This window comes from Carlito syrichta, unplaced genomic scaffold (assembly GCF_000164805.1).
Source record: "Carlito syrichta isolate Samal-C Ts95f unplaced genomic scaffold, Tarsius_syrichta-2.0.1 Scaffold137515, whole genome shotgun sequence".
In the NCBI taxonomy this organism is placed as follows: Eukaryota; Metazoa; Chordata; class Mammalia; order Primates; family Tarsiidae; genus Carlito; species Carlito syrichta.
In genome coordinates, this window is record NW_007081611.1 from 173,382 (window position 1) to 187,685 (window position 14,304).

Consider the following 14,304-nt stretch of genomic DNA (forward strand, 5'->3'; position numbering starts at 1 on the left):
AATGTATATTTCTGAGTACTACTCTAGCTCTATAAGTTAGAATTACTTGGAAGTGGAGCCTAGGATCCTATATTATTGCAAACTTACCAGGGGATTTTTACATACCCTAAAGTCTCGGGTCACTCTTATTAAAAGATGACAGAAAAAAGCACCCTTAAAAACACATCTATATTCTTGTCACTTGTTCATGTGCCTTTTGTATGTTAACTTATTTAGTTCTCATATCATGTTATAAACTAGCCATTATTATTATTTCACAAGTGACAATATGGTTCAGCTCTCTGTCCCAAGATCATAGACAAGAAATGCATTGGGTAAAAAACAAAACAAAACAAAAACCAAACAGGTTTATATAGGCTAATTTCAAAGCCCGTGCTCTTCCTCCAAGGCACACTGATCTCTTCAATCTCAAGGATGGGCTTTGTCTCTGGCACATTCCTAGATTGCACTGCCATCTAGCTCTCTGGAATGAAGATAAATAGAAACGTATCTTGGCATTATCTACTCCAAAGTCACAGCATCTCCTTTAGGGGCATTGCCCAGTGTGCCTTCTAGCTCTTTTTGATAGAAAGTTCAAACCAAAAACAGACTCAGGGTGGTTCTACAATAGTGAGTGTATGTACGTTGTTCTGCCAATCCACCCGTGTGATTGCTTAGTGCCATTACAGCAATCGCGCGACACTATATCAACCTCTTGCCTCCCAATGTTTTTCAGTGAATAATTCTCGAACTTGAGGTCTCAGATGCCTAACCCCTGTGACGGCCAGTGCTACTCTCTCAGTGCAGTCTGGTTCACAGATTCAGGCAATGTCTCCTGACAAGATGGTTTCTATTCATGCAGTACTTTTCTAGCTGACTAAATCAGTTATAGTTGACTAAATGGGACATTTGATTTCTGGCTTTTGAACATTTAATATTAACCTTTTGGTCAGAATGTAATCCACCTTCATGAAAATATTTGGGAAATTAGACTTGAATAAGATTATGCTGGCTTGTGTGTCACTCTGAAAGTTTATTAGCGAGAAGGTGGGAGGATTAAGGAGACACTTTAGGCAGCTGAACTATAAAGTGTATGAAGTATAAAGCACATCAGTTAAGTCACTTTGCAAGTCATCAGCTCTTATCTGTCCTCTGAATCCCTTTCTCCTTTTCTGTGTGCTTCTCTTATTGATGTCACTGAATCCTGTGGCCAGCAAAATCTTGGTTAAAAAAATAAGAAGAAGATTATACTTTCCAAGCACTACTTAAATCCACCCTCCTCTCCATCTCTTCAGTTTCAGTGTGGACCTTCATAATTTTCATGTACTCTTGGCATAGCTCTTTAATTGATTTTACTTTGGGATTGTCATCTTCAGCTGATCATATGTGTTTCTCTAACGACACATGTACCTTCTTGATTCTCCATTTAAAGTCTTTTAGTGATTTCTGCCATATGTGCACCACTCACCTCCCTTTCCCTCTACCATCATTGTCTTCAACTACTTTAAAATTTCCTCACTGGTCGGTGTCAACTCTGGCCTCATCCTAGATCTTTTATCATACCAAAGCTGGTAGGATGCTTTGAAATCTGATCATGTAAACGCTTGCTTAACAATGACATGTGCTCTAAAGATCTATTGTACTCAGTTATCTATCACAGAAAAAAGAACACAGTACCATATGTTCTCACTCATAAGTGGAACCTGAACCATTATAGTATAAGAAAAGGATTGGCAGTAGTGGGAAACTACCAGGGGAGTGGGGGTGGGATTGGCAATTGAGGGAAACTGCCAGGGAAGGGGGGGCACATCTCATCAACAAGGGTATCTACATAATGAACCCTGAATTATACCCCACATCTTTAAAATAAAAATTTTTTTTTTTTTTTTTTTTTTTGAGTTGGAGTCTCACTCTGTCGTCCAGACTGGAGTGCAGTGGCCGCTCCCGGCCACCGCATCCTCGGCCTGCTGGGCTCCAGCGATCCTTCCGCCTCAGCCTTCCGAGTAGCCGGAATTACAGGCATGCGCCACCACACCCAGCTGATTTTTTGATTTATTGTAAAGATGATGTCTCACTGCCCAGGCGGGTCTCGAACCCGCGGGCTCAGGCAATTCACTCACCTCAGCCTCCCAAAGGCGCGGGATTACAGGCTGAGCCACCGAGCCCGGCTAAAAAATTTTTTAAAAGATCAATCTATGCCCCCTTAGTGTGGCTCCCAGTGACAGCATGGTTTCCTCCCATCTCAGTATCTACCCTTATTTCATGCCAGGTAGCTTTATTCTTTCCCCCCCCCAACATTGGCCTTCTTTTAATATCTCTTTGCAACCATGATCTGTCTTATTGTATGGTCTTTTCACATGCCATTTCCTTTGTCTACAAAGATTTTCTGTTCTTACTAGTCAAGTTAGCTCTTTTTTTTTGAGTTGGAGTCTCACTCTGTTACCCAGACTGGAGTGCAGTGGCCGCTCCCGGCCACCGCAGCCTCCACCTGCTGGGCTCCGGCGATCCTTCCGCCTCAGCCTCCCGAGTAGCCGGAACTACAGGTGCGCGCTACCAAACTTGGCTGATTTTTTTATTTATTGTAGAGATGAGGTCTCGCCAAGTTGCCCAGGTGGGTCTCGAACCCGCGGGCTCAGGCAATCCACTCACCTCAGCCTCCCAAAGCGCGGGATTACAGGCTGAGCCACCGAGCCTGGCTTCAAATTAGTTCTTACTTCTGAAAATCTTTTGTTATCATTGACTGATCAGGAGTTGGTCTGGCTGGGAGATTAGCCTGGGGCTAAAGACCGTGGGTGGTTTCAGAAGTCTTCAAGGGCAGCTCTCATGAACTCAGGACTTCCCTGAAACTTCTGGCTGTTGAGTTAGTCCTAAGATTTTGGGACTTGGCCAAGGAGCTTGCATGAAATGTTTCATTTATAATAGCCTCTTTAATTCCTGAGGACATTCATCTTTATTCATTCCCATTTTTGCTAAAAGTCAAGTATAACTACAGTATGTAAAGGTGTGAGTTGATACTGTAACTATATAATTACATATTGGTTGAATAGTGAATAGATCTGCATATATATTGAAACAGTCGTGAAACAGTGAATACATGCATATGCATACAAAAAGACATATCTATGTATACACACAAAATATTGTACTATTTCTGTAAGGCTGAGGGGTCTTTTCTCTTTGCCAGTTAAACAGTCACATTAAAAGAAAATGCATTACCATTCTTCTAAACATTGGCCTAGGCAAATAATTAATGACTAAGACCTCAAAAGCAAATGCAACAAAACCAAAAATAGACAAAAATGTGACTTCATAAATTAAATTAAAAAGCTTCTGCACAGAAAAAAGATCAACAAATAACAGTTGACAAAATGGAAGAAAATGTTTACAAAGCATACATTCAACAAAGAACTCATGTCCAGAATCCACAAGGAACTCAAGCAACTCTACAGATATACAAGCAGCCAACAGTTACAAGAAAAAATGCTCAGCCTCATTAGTCATCAAAGAAATGCAAATTAAAACTACTCTGATATCACCTAACTCCAGTCAGGACAGCCATCATCAAAAACTCAGAGCAGATGCTGGAGAGGATATGGCAAAAAGAGACCACGTCTACACTGTTGGTGGTAGTGTAAACTAGTATAGCCTCTGTGGAAAAGTGTGGCAATTCCTAAAAGTTCTAAAAATCGAACTTCCATATGACCCCACAATTTCCCTACTGGAAATATATCCAGAAGAACTCAAATCACTCTATAAAAAAGATACGTGCACTTGTATATTTACTGCAGCACTGTTCACATTAGCGAGAACATGGAACCAACTGTGCTACCTATCAAAGAGGACCAGATTTTTAAAAATGTGGTACATGTACACGGTGGAATATTACACAGCCATAAAGAAGAAAAAATCATGAACTTCACAGCAACCTGGATGGACTTAAAGTCTATAATACTGAGTGATCTTTCACAGAAACAAAAAACTGAATATCACATGTTCTCACTCATAAGCGGACCTTGAACAACTTTTGTTATACTATAAGAAAAGGATTGGCAGTAGCAGGAAACTGCAGGGGAGTGGGGGAGGCAGGGAGATGGGTTTGGTAGTAGTGGGAATCTGCCTGGGAAAGGTGGGGGCACACCTCATCAACAAAGGTACCTGCATAATGAACATTTGTATACCTAACCCTGAATTGTATCCCACATCTTTAAAATAAAAAAATTAAAAGTTAAAAAAAAAAAAATGAGGACTTTTTTTTCAAAAGAAGACATAAATAGCCAACAAGCACATGAGAAAAAAAAAATGCTCGGCCTTCGAGACCGCGTCTGCCAGCTCATGCCGACCTGTGCCCTTGCTCTGCCGCTGCCGGTTCATGCCACTCCAGCTCACCATGGATGATGCTATTGCTGCGCTCGTCGTCGGCAATGGCTCCGGCATGTGCAAGGCTGGCTTCACGGGCACCGACGCCCCCTGAGCCATATTCCCTTCCATCGTGGGGTGCCCGCGGCATCAGGGCATGATGGTGGAGATGGGCCAGAAGGACACCTACATGAGTGACGAGGCCCAGAGTAAGAGAGGAATTCTGACCCTGAAGTACCCCATCGAGCACGGCATCATCACCAACTGGGACGACATAGAGAAGATTTGGCACCACAGCTTCTACAACGAGCTGTGTGTCGTCCCCGAGGAGCACTCCGTGCTGCTGACTGAGGCTCCCCTGAACCCCAAGGCCAACCGGGAAAAGATGACCCAGATCATGTTCGAGACCTTCAACACCCCAGCCATGTACGTGGCCATCCAGGCTGTGCTGTCCCTATACATTACTGGCCGCACCACTAGCATCATGATGGACTCCGGAGGCAAGGCCACCCACACTGTGCTCATCTACGAGGGGTATGCCCTCCCCCACACCATCCTGTGTCTGGACGTGGCTGGCCAGGACCTGACAGACTAACTCATGAAGATTCTCACCAAACGTGGCTACAGCTTCACCACCAAGGCCGAGCGGGAAATTGTGCTTGACATCAAGGGTAAGCTGTGCTACGTCGCCCTGGACTTCGAGTAGGAGATGGCCACTGCTGCGTCCTCCTCCTCCCTGGAGAAGAGCTACAAGCTGTCCAACGGCCAGGTGATCACCATCAGCAACGAGTGGTTCCACTGCCCCGAGACTCTCTTTCAGCCTTCCTTCCTGGACATGGAATCCTGCCGCATCTACGAAACCACCTTCAACTCCATCATGAAGTGTGATGTGGATATCCGCAAGGACCTGTACACCAACACAGTGCTGTCCAGCGGTACCACCATGTGCCCAGGGATCACCGACAGAATGCGGGAGATCACTGCCCTGGCACCCAGACCGATGATCAAAATCATTGCACACCCTGAGCACAAATACTCTGTGTGGATTGGCGGCTTCATCCTGGCCTCGCTGTCCACCTTCCAGCAGATGTGGATCAGCAAGCAGGAGTACGACGAGTTCAGCCCCTCCACCGTGCACCGCAAGTGCTTCTAGAAGGACTGACTAGCAAGTTACACCCTTTCTTGACAAACCTAACGTGCAGAAAACAAGATGAGATTGGCATGGCTTTATTTGTTGTTTTTGTTTGTTTGTTTTTTGGCTTGATGACTCTCAGGAATTAAAAACCGGAACGGTGAAGGTGACAGCGAGTTGGAGCGAGCATCCCTGAAGTTCTTCAATGTGGCCAAGGACTTTGTACATTGTTCTTTTTTTAATAGTCATTCTAAATATTGTGAGATGCGTTGTTACAGGAAGTCCCTTGCTCTCCCAAAAGCTGCCCCACTTGTCTCTAAGGAGAGTAGCCCAGTTCTCTCCTGGTCCACACAGGGGAGGAAACAGCACTGCATTTGTGTAAATTATGTATTGTAAATTTTTTAAATCTTCATCTTAATACTTTTTTATTTGTTTTATTTTGAATGATCAGCCACCGTGCCCCCCTTTTTGTCCCTAACTTGAGATGCATGAAGGCTTTTGGTCTCCCTGGGAGTGGGTGGAGGTATGGAGGCAGTCAGGGCTTACCTGTACACTCACTGACTTGAGACCAGTTCAATAAAAGTGCACACCTGAAAAAAAAAAAGAAAAGAAAAAATGTTCATCACTAATTAACAGACAAATGCAAATTACAACCACAATGAGGTATCATCTTACACCAGTCAGAATGGCTATTTTTAAAAGTTTGAAAACTAGCAAATGTTGGTGATGCAGAGAAAAGGGAACGCTCACACACTGTGGGTGAAACTGTGAATTAGTATAACCTTTATGAAAATAGTATGGAGATGTCACTAAAAACAGAACTAAAAATAGAGCTTCTATTCAATTCAACAGTCCCACTACTGGGTATCTATCTACAGAAAAATAATAATTATGTCAAAAACTTGCCTACATATGTTTATTGTAACACTATCTACAAGAGCAAAGATATGTCATCAACCTCAGTGTACATCAAAGGATGAGTGAATAAAGAAAATGTAGCATATGAAAGTACATGAAAGTTATGAAGGTCTGCACTGATACTGAGGAGATGGAAAGAAGAGGATGGATTCAAGCAGTGCTTGGAAATTATAATAATATTATTATTTTTTAAACAAATATTGTGCTGGCCCTAAGATTCTGTGACATTGATGAGAGAAGCACACAGATAAGGAGAGAGGAATTCAAAGGACAAATAAGAGGCTGATGACTTGCAGTGTAACTTAACTGATGTGCTTTATACTTCATATATATTCCATATATACATCATGGAAAACTATTCAGCCATAAAAAGAATGAAACTATGTCTTTTGCAGCAACATGGATGGAACTGGGCCATTATCTTAAGTAAAATAACTCGCAAACAGAAAGTCAAATACTTCCTTTCCTCATTTATATGTGGAAACTAGATAATGTGTACACGTGGATTTAGTGTGGTATACTAGACACTGGAGATTCCAAAAGGTGGGAGGGGGTACCTAATGGGTACAGTATACACTGGGTGATGGTTGCACTAATAGCCCAGATTTCACCACTGCACAATATGAGAAATGACAATTAAGTCTGTGAACTCACCCTTTAAAAAGTGCTACATAGCTGGGCTTGGTGGCTCAGCCTGTAATCCTGAGCCTTTGGGAGGCTGAGGTGAGTGGATTGCCTGAGCCCGCGGTTCGAGACCCACCTGGGCAGTGAGACCTCATCTCTACAATAAATCAAAAAATCAGCTGGGCGTGGTAACACATGCCTGTAATTCCAGCTACTTGGAAGGCTGAGGCGGAAGGATCGCCGGAGCCCAGCAGGTGGAGGCTGCGGTGGCCGCGAGCGGCCACTGCACTCCAGTCTGGGTGACAGAGTGAGACTCCAACTCAAAAAAAAAAAAAGTGCTACATACCTCATTGCTGATTATCACTCTGGTCACCTTCGAAGTACTCTCCTTGGGAAGCTATACACTGACTCCAGCACCTAGTCCAAACATCAAAGCAATATTGGAATTTTTCTGGAATGGGCATCGGATCTGTCGTTGTATTACCCTTGATGCCCTGAATGTTATCAAAATGTCTTCCTTTCAGCATTTCCTTTACCTTTGGATAAAGAAACAAGTCACTGGGGGCTTTTGATTAGGTGAGTAGGGAAAGTGTACCAATACATTTATTTGTTGACTGGCTAACAATTCCCTTACAGACAGTGATGTGTAAGCAGGTGCATTGTCATGATGCAAGAGCTCCTTTGGGACCATTTTTGCACACAATTTTCTCATGCCAAGATTTTCAGTTAAGATTTCCCAGTTTCTCTATGGATGTTTGTTTGGTCTGCTATGCCACTCACAGTGCGATTTTCCCGTTCAATGTGACAAATTTTTGCAATGTTTTCGTCAGTTCTGCTTTACTGGCCATCTTGATCTCTCTTCATCAGGGATGTTTACTCTCCCCTCTGAAAAATGTTTGACCCATTTGTACATTGTCATTTTCTTCATGGTATTATCCCTGTAAACTTGGACTAACATGTCCCTGATTTCACGTCTACTCTTGTCAAGTTTAATAAGAAATGTAATGTTTGTTCGTTGCTTTAATTCAAGTTCAAACATTCTCACAACGGTGCACAAAAACACGCAACAACAATCATGAACACCACTCAGCAAGACACTGCCACAGTTTGACATGAAAACAGCTGTGGGACACTGATATACCAAGTTTATAAAACCTTGCCAAGTAGTTTGTACTCTGAAACCACACTCAATCTGCTAATTTAGAAATTCCTAGGAGATAAACGTTTAAGGTATGTTTTGCGAGTGAGAATTTTGGGAAATCAATAACTAAATTGTTTTTTTAACTAAAATGAGAAATAAAAACAAGATTAAGCTATAAGAATGCTGGTACCGACCTTAAGTGATCTTTTAGTTGAGTTTTTTAAAAGTCTTTTTTGTTTGGTATATTTTCTAGAAGGTGTTTTCAAAAAGAGAAAATCAATAGGAGACTGAAGGCATGGGATTGTGGACTATGAGGGAGGTAGGAAGCACTGGGATCCTCCAGAACATCCGGCAAAGAAATTCTTGCTTGGCAGCTTGGCTTCATAAGGATGACATGAAGAAAGAGCATTCTTTTAATAGTTTGAGGTGCTTTCTGGATGGTCAATCTTGGCCTTGTTTATTCCTTTGGGGTCTTCACTTGCTTTTATTTGTGTTTTCACATGTCCTTAATGCGATGCCTCTGTAATGTTAACAATTCATTCAGAGCCTTAATGAGGATCATTTGTGCTGGGATTTGGGGCTGTGACCTAATCCTTAAAGGCATACATATGAAGGTTGAACAGGACAATCTGCCAGACACGGCTGTGTCATCTTGGACTATTTGGTTAACCTTTCTGAACCTCATTTTCTACATAGGAAGATAGGAGTAACAATGACTATCTCACATAGTTATTGTGTGGGGTTAAATGTGGATACACGTAATGTACTCAGCATGCTGACTCTCATGTAGTTAGTGTCAGTGAGTCATCTCCAATCAGAAAATTCTAATTTCTGAAATACTTTGAAATATGAAACTGCTTGAGTGCCCAGATAACACCACGAGTGGAAAATTGCAGTCGAAACCCGTGCACAAAAATTATTAAATACATTGCATACAATTACTCTAGGGCTATGTGGAGAAGCTGTATATGAAATATAAATGAATTTTGTGTTTAGAGTTAGGTTCCATCCCTAAGATGTCTCATTACATATTTGCAAATATTCCAAATCCAAAAAAATCCAAAATCCAAAGCACGCTGGTATCAACATCTGGACTCAAAAGTCAAAGTGTCTCAAGAAGTCTGTCTGCTAATTTGCTATCCGTGACAGGAAAGAATAATGTTTGTGATTTTATATGTATATATGTCTGTGTGTGTCTATACATGTCATATATACAGTATATACTGGAATGTCTAAAAATCGAAAAACTATGTTTATTGCCATTTGTTAAGTCATTACTATGTGTGAGAAACTGTGCACTTTGCATGTCATTCCTCATTTAACTCAATTAAGTTTCATCATCTATCCCATTTTAATCAAGGATACTGAAGTACAGACAGGTTCAACAGAGTCAGTAATAGGCAAATGGGATCCAGAAATGAAGACAATGAGTTTGCTTCTAGCCTTAAATACTTTAGTGACTGGCAAGTCAACAATAATCTTCAATATGGCATGATCAGTTCTTTGCTAAAGAAGCACATACAAAGAAGTAGCATTTACCCAAGACTTTGCAGAGGCTGGGCAGATGTTTTCTTGGGTAAGTGATGTCTAACCTGGAACCTGGGATCAATATTAGAAAGCCAACAAGGGCAAAGAGTAGGCCAGAGCTGAAGGCACAGAAGAGTAATGCTTTGGGAGAAACTGAAAGTTCAATGTGGCTGTTGTGTTAGCTTTGAGGAAGACACAATTACAAAGGGTTCTATGAGCCATTGATAAACTGCATTATATTCGAAGGATAATAAAGGAACATTGCCAGATTTTAACCATAAAGAATGGTATGATTAAATTTGTTCTTCTAAGGGATCAGTTTGATGGTACTGGGGAGAATTGTAGATGGAGAAGCTTGGATGTCAGACTAGTTAGGAGGCTATTGCAGGAATCTAGGTAAGAGAACTGAACTTGATTTTTAATGGTGAAGAGAATTGGAGATATTTGAGATATTTCTTAGATAGGAATACAGGACTGGAAATCTAATTTGGGAGAAAGCATGGTCTGGTGTGTGTTCTGGGGACAGATTATTTGAGATCAAAGTGTATCTACCTCCACCAGATATCTTCTATGAGGCGTGGGTGGAGTCATTCATGTACATCAATTTCCTTACCTGCAAAATGCTTTGTGGCGAAAGTCACCTAAGCTAACATATAAAAAGCACTTAGAAGAATGCCTAATATAGTAACTCAGCACGTATTAGCTATTACTTTTTGTACTGCATCTAGCTCTCTTGCATAAAAAGAGTTCATTCCTCCAGAATGCTTGTGTTTGGTGCCTGCTTTGTCCCAGTGGTTCATTCACTCTTTCAGCTTCAGTTTTCTCATCTGCAAAATGATTGCCTTGAAGAAGTTTTCTGGATTGCTTCCATTTTAAATTTGGTTGAACTGATATTCATTAGCATGGAGACTACCATGCTGATTAAGTTGCAGTTAAGGAAAAAATGACTCATTTCATTAACAAGGCCTCTGTGTGTCATTTGTCAATTTTTTTTCTGTCGTGGGAAGCAGGCAGCAGGGACGTAATTGATTCCGCAATTCCAAGTGACACCCTATTAAACCGCAGAGCAGGAGGATTGACTCCAGAGCATTTGATGACTTAGCAAAAATGTGCTACAAGGATCACAAAGTTTACCTGGGCTAATGTTCAGTTTACTCTCCGAGATGTAATTAAGGTACTTTAAACAAAGTTGTGCAAGAGAATGATGGAAAGTGAGAAACATCACCAGTCACCACGTGGGTTCAGAGCCTCAAAGGAGAAATCAAAGAGAGGTTTTCTACTGCAGGAACTCATTAGTGCAGGCAGACAGGTAGGCCTGCTAGATTTTGAAGTTAAAAGTGTTAAATGGATTCCCTGCTTACTTGAACAATGCCAGCCTCAGTTGCCGCCTGCTCTCCAGAGGTTGAGAAAAATGATTAAAAAAGTAAAACCTTTACAATAAGAGTGTTGTATTAGCACGTTCTTGTTGAACACCTACTCTGTGCCATGCTTTAGTGCTTCATATTTCTGTTTATTTACAGTTCTTCTATCTTATTTTCAGATGAATAAGCCAACCCTCAGAGAGTTTATGTAATTTACCAAGCCCACAAATCTAGTCACCGGTGGAGACTAGGATTCTCACTCAAGATAATCCATCTTTGGTGCAGTTCTCCTACTATGTGTTTAAATCATAGGTTATTTTAATCAACTATGCAATTTTAACTTACAATGAGAGTAATGCATCATTGGGGAAAACATGAAGAATACTTAGGGAAAACATCTCACTGATCATCCCAATACGTTGTCTTAGCTACTGACAGTATTTTGAGGAACTTCTTTCTAGGTCAAGTTCTCTCTTTCCAACATACACTTCCCACATATGTACTTTTTAAAGAGAATTGTATAATTGGGAGAAATAAGCAATGAGGTGAGAACGGAGTAGAAAATAAATACAAATGCAAGTTGCTTTACTCCTTTGTGATCACAATGACCAACATATACAAACTAGTTCAACAAATTCTCAGTATGTACAAAGTGAAGCCATTAATGTATTAAGAAAAAAAGACAGAAAAGTCTAGTTGAAATTTGGGGATTGGGTTGCAGTTCCTGCATCTATGAGATGCCAGAGAGAGGGGCAAAACCAGAGAAAGGTTGAGATAATAACGGGTTCCACAGAGAGAGATGAGAACAACTTAGCTAAGAAAGAGGTGCTACCTCTACTAGTGATAAATTTTTTTTCTAATGGGTTTTTATTTCATTTTTTTCAAAATATAATCATATATTTACACATTTGCTTTTTTCAACAGACTTCATAACATAATGATTACCTATGTTTACATGAACTTTTCATGAACCTAATTTTTTTTTTGAATTGGAGTTTTTGTCGCCCAGACTGGAGTGCAGTGGAACGCACACAACCACCGCAACCTCGAACTTCTAGGGTCAAGCGATCCATCCGCTTCAGCCTTCCAGACACACACCACCACGTCTGGCTTGTTTTTGAGATTTATAGAGACGAGGTCTCTATAAGACCTCATCTTATAGACAAGGCTGGTCTCGAACCCCTGAGCTCAGGCAATCCTCTCACCTCAGCCTCCCAAAGTGCTGGGATGAGAGACTGAGCCACTGCCTTCAGACTAGAATTTAATTAGCAAATAGTTTGGAGCCAGTCTAAGTTTAAAAAAATAAAATAGTCACATGAATAATTTTTATTTTTCAAAATAACGTTCCCTGTTGGTAGACACTTGGGTTTGGGTTGTTCTCAATTTTTCTTCATTATACATAATATGAACATTTTCATGTGATAATACTCAGTGATCCATCACAGATACAAAGAACAGAGTACCACAAGTTCTCACTCATAAATGAATCCTGAACAATTATAATACTATAAGAAAGAAATTGGCAGTAGTGGTTTCCCACTACAGGGGGCAGGGACATACTTCATCAATAAGGGTACCTGATCACAAACCAGGTGACTTGGGGACCAAAGGGAGGCCTGAACTTTACCTGTACAATGACCATTTCTACAACTAACCCTGAATTATACCCCACATCTTTAAAATAATTTTTTTAAAAAAGGCATTGGTGTGATGGTACAGTTACATGAGTAAATCTGATATTGAATCTGAACTCCAGCACTCACTGGGAGGGGGGTACCTTGAACAAACCCTCTAACGTTTCCCTCATTTTGAAAATACTCATTTTCAAGATGAGAATTGTAATATTTTCTACTTTGCTTGTAAACACTCACTTTGTAAACACCAGATGAATAGAGGGCCTAACACACTAGACAGTGAATAAGTGGCAGCAGTTATTATTGAAGAGTTTCTTGCTTATTTTTGGTATTTTAGATTGATTTTAAGAGTAGATTTAATAAAATAAAATAGGGCATAGTTTCATTTAAAATTTTAAGGTCCTTTCTAACACTATTATAGCAGGGGACTTGAATAACTCACTGACAGCCCTAGATAGATCATCAAGGCAAAAAAAGGAGATCCAGAACCTAACCTTGACACAACCAAATGGACTTAATAGATACCGACAGATTATTCCACACAACAACCACAGAATATATGTTCTACTCATCACCACATGGAACATACTCCAAGATTGATCACATCCTTGACCATAAATCAAGCATAAGCAAATTCTGTACGGTTGAAATCTTGGCATGCACATTCTCAGACCACAGTGAAATAAAAATAAATATCAGTACCACCAACATTTCCACAAAGCCCACAAAGACATGGACACTAAATACCATGATGCTGAACCACTACTGGGTCAACTCTGTGAAATCAAAGCAGATATTGAAAGATTCCTGGAAAGAAAATGAAGAAACATCTTACCAAAACCTCTTGGAAGTCCTGAATCCGTTCTCAGAGGAAAATTTATATCTCTATGAGCACACATCAAGAAAACGGAAAGATCAGAAGTTGAGAGCCTAACAAATCATCTAAGGGAGCTGGAAAGAGAAGAACACCAAAACCCCAACTTTGGCAGAAGAATCCAAATCACAAAAATAAGAGCCCAAATATGGGACATAGAAGACAAAAGTGTCATAGAAAACATCAACAAAACAAAAACCTGGTTCTTTGAAAGAAGTAGCAAGAATAGCTGGACTTGGTGGCTCAACCTGTAATTCCACACTTTGGGAGGCTGAGGTGAGTGGATTGCCTGAGCCCGTGGGTTCAAGACCCACCTGGCAACTTGGCAAGACCTCATCTCTACAATAAATCAAAAACTAACCGGGCGTAGTAGTGCGCGCCTGTAGTTCCAGCTACTTGGAAGGCTGAGGCGAAAGGATCACCAGAGCCCAACAGGTTGAGGCTGTGGTGGCCAAGAGCGGCCATTCACTCCAGTGTGGGCGACAGAGTGAAACTCCAACTCAAAAAAAAAAAAAAAGTAACAAGATTGATGGGCCCCCTAGCCAGAATGACCAAGAAAAAGCCCAAATAAACAGTCAGAAGTACAAAAGATCAAATCACAACTGACCCCAAAGAAATACAAAAGATTATCAGAGATTACTATGTATACCTGTATGGAAACAAACTTGATAACCTAAATGAAATGGAGAACTTTCTGACATCACACAACCTCCCCAGATTGAAACAAGAAGACATTGAGACACTAAATAGGCCAATAC

The 14,304-nt window shown here is 40.9% G+C and overlaps 1 pseudogene; it reads left to right on the top strand.

The window, feature by feature from the left end:
* Window positions 1–4,363: 4,363 nt before the first annotated feature.
* On the top strand, window positions 4,364–5,488 carry LOC103251235 (annotated as a pseudogene).
* Window positions 5,489–14,304: the final 8,816 nt, after the last annotated feature.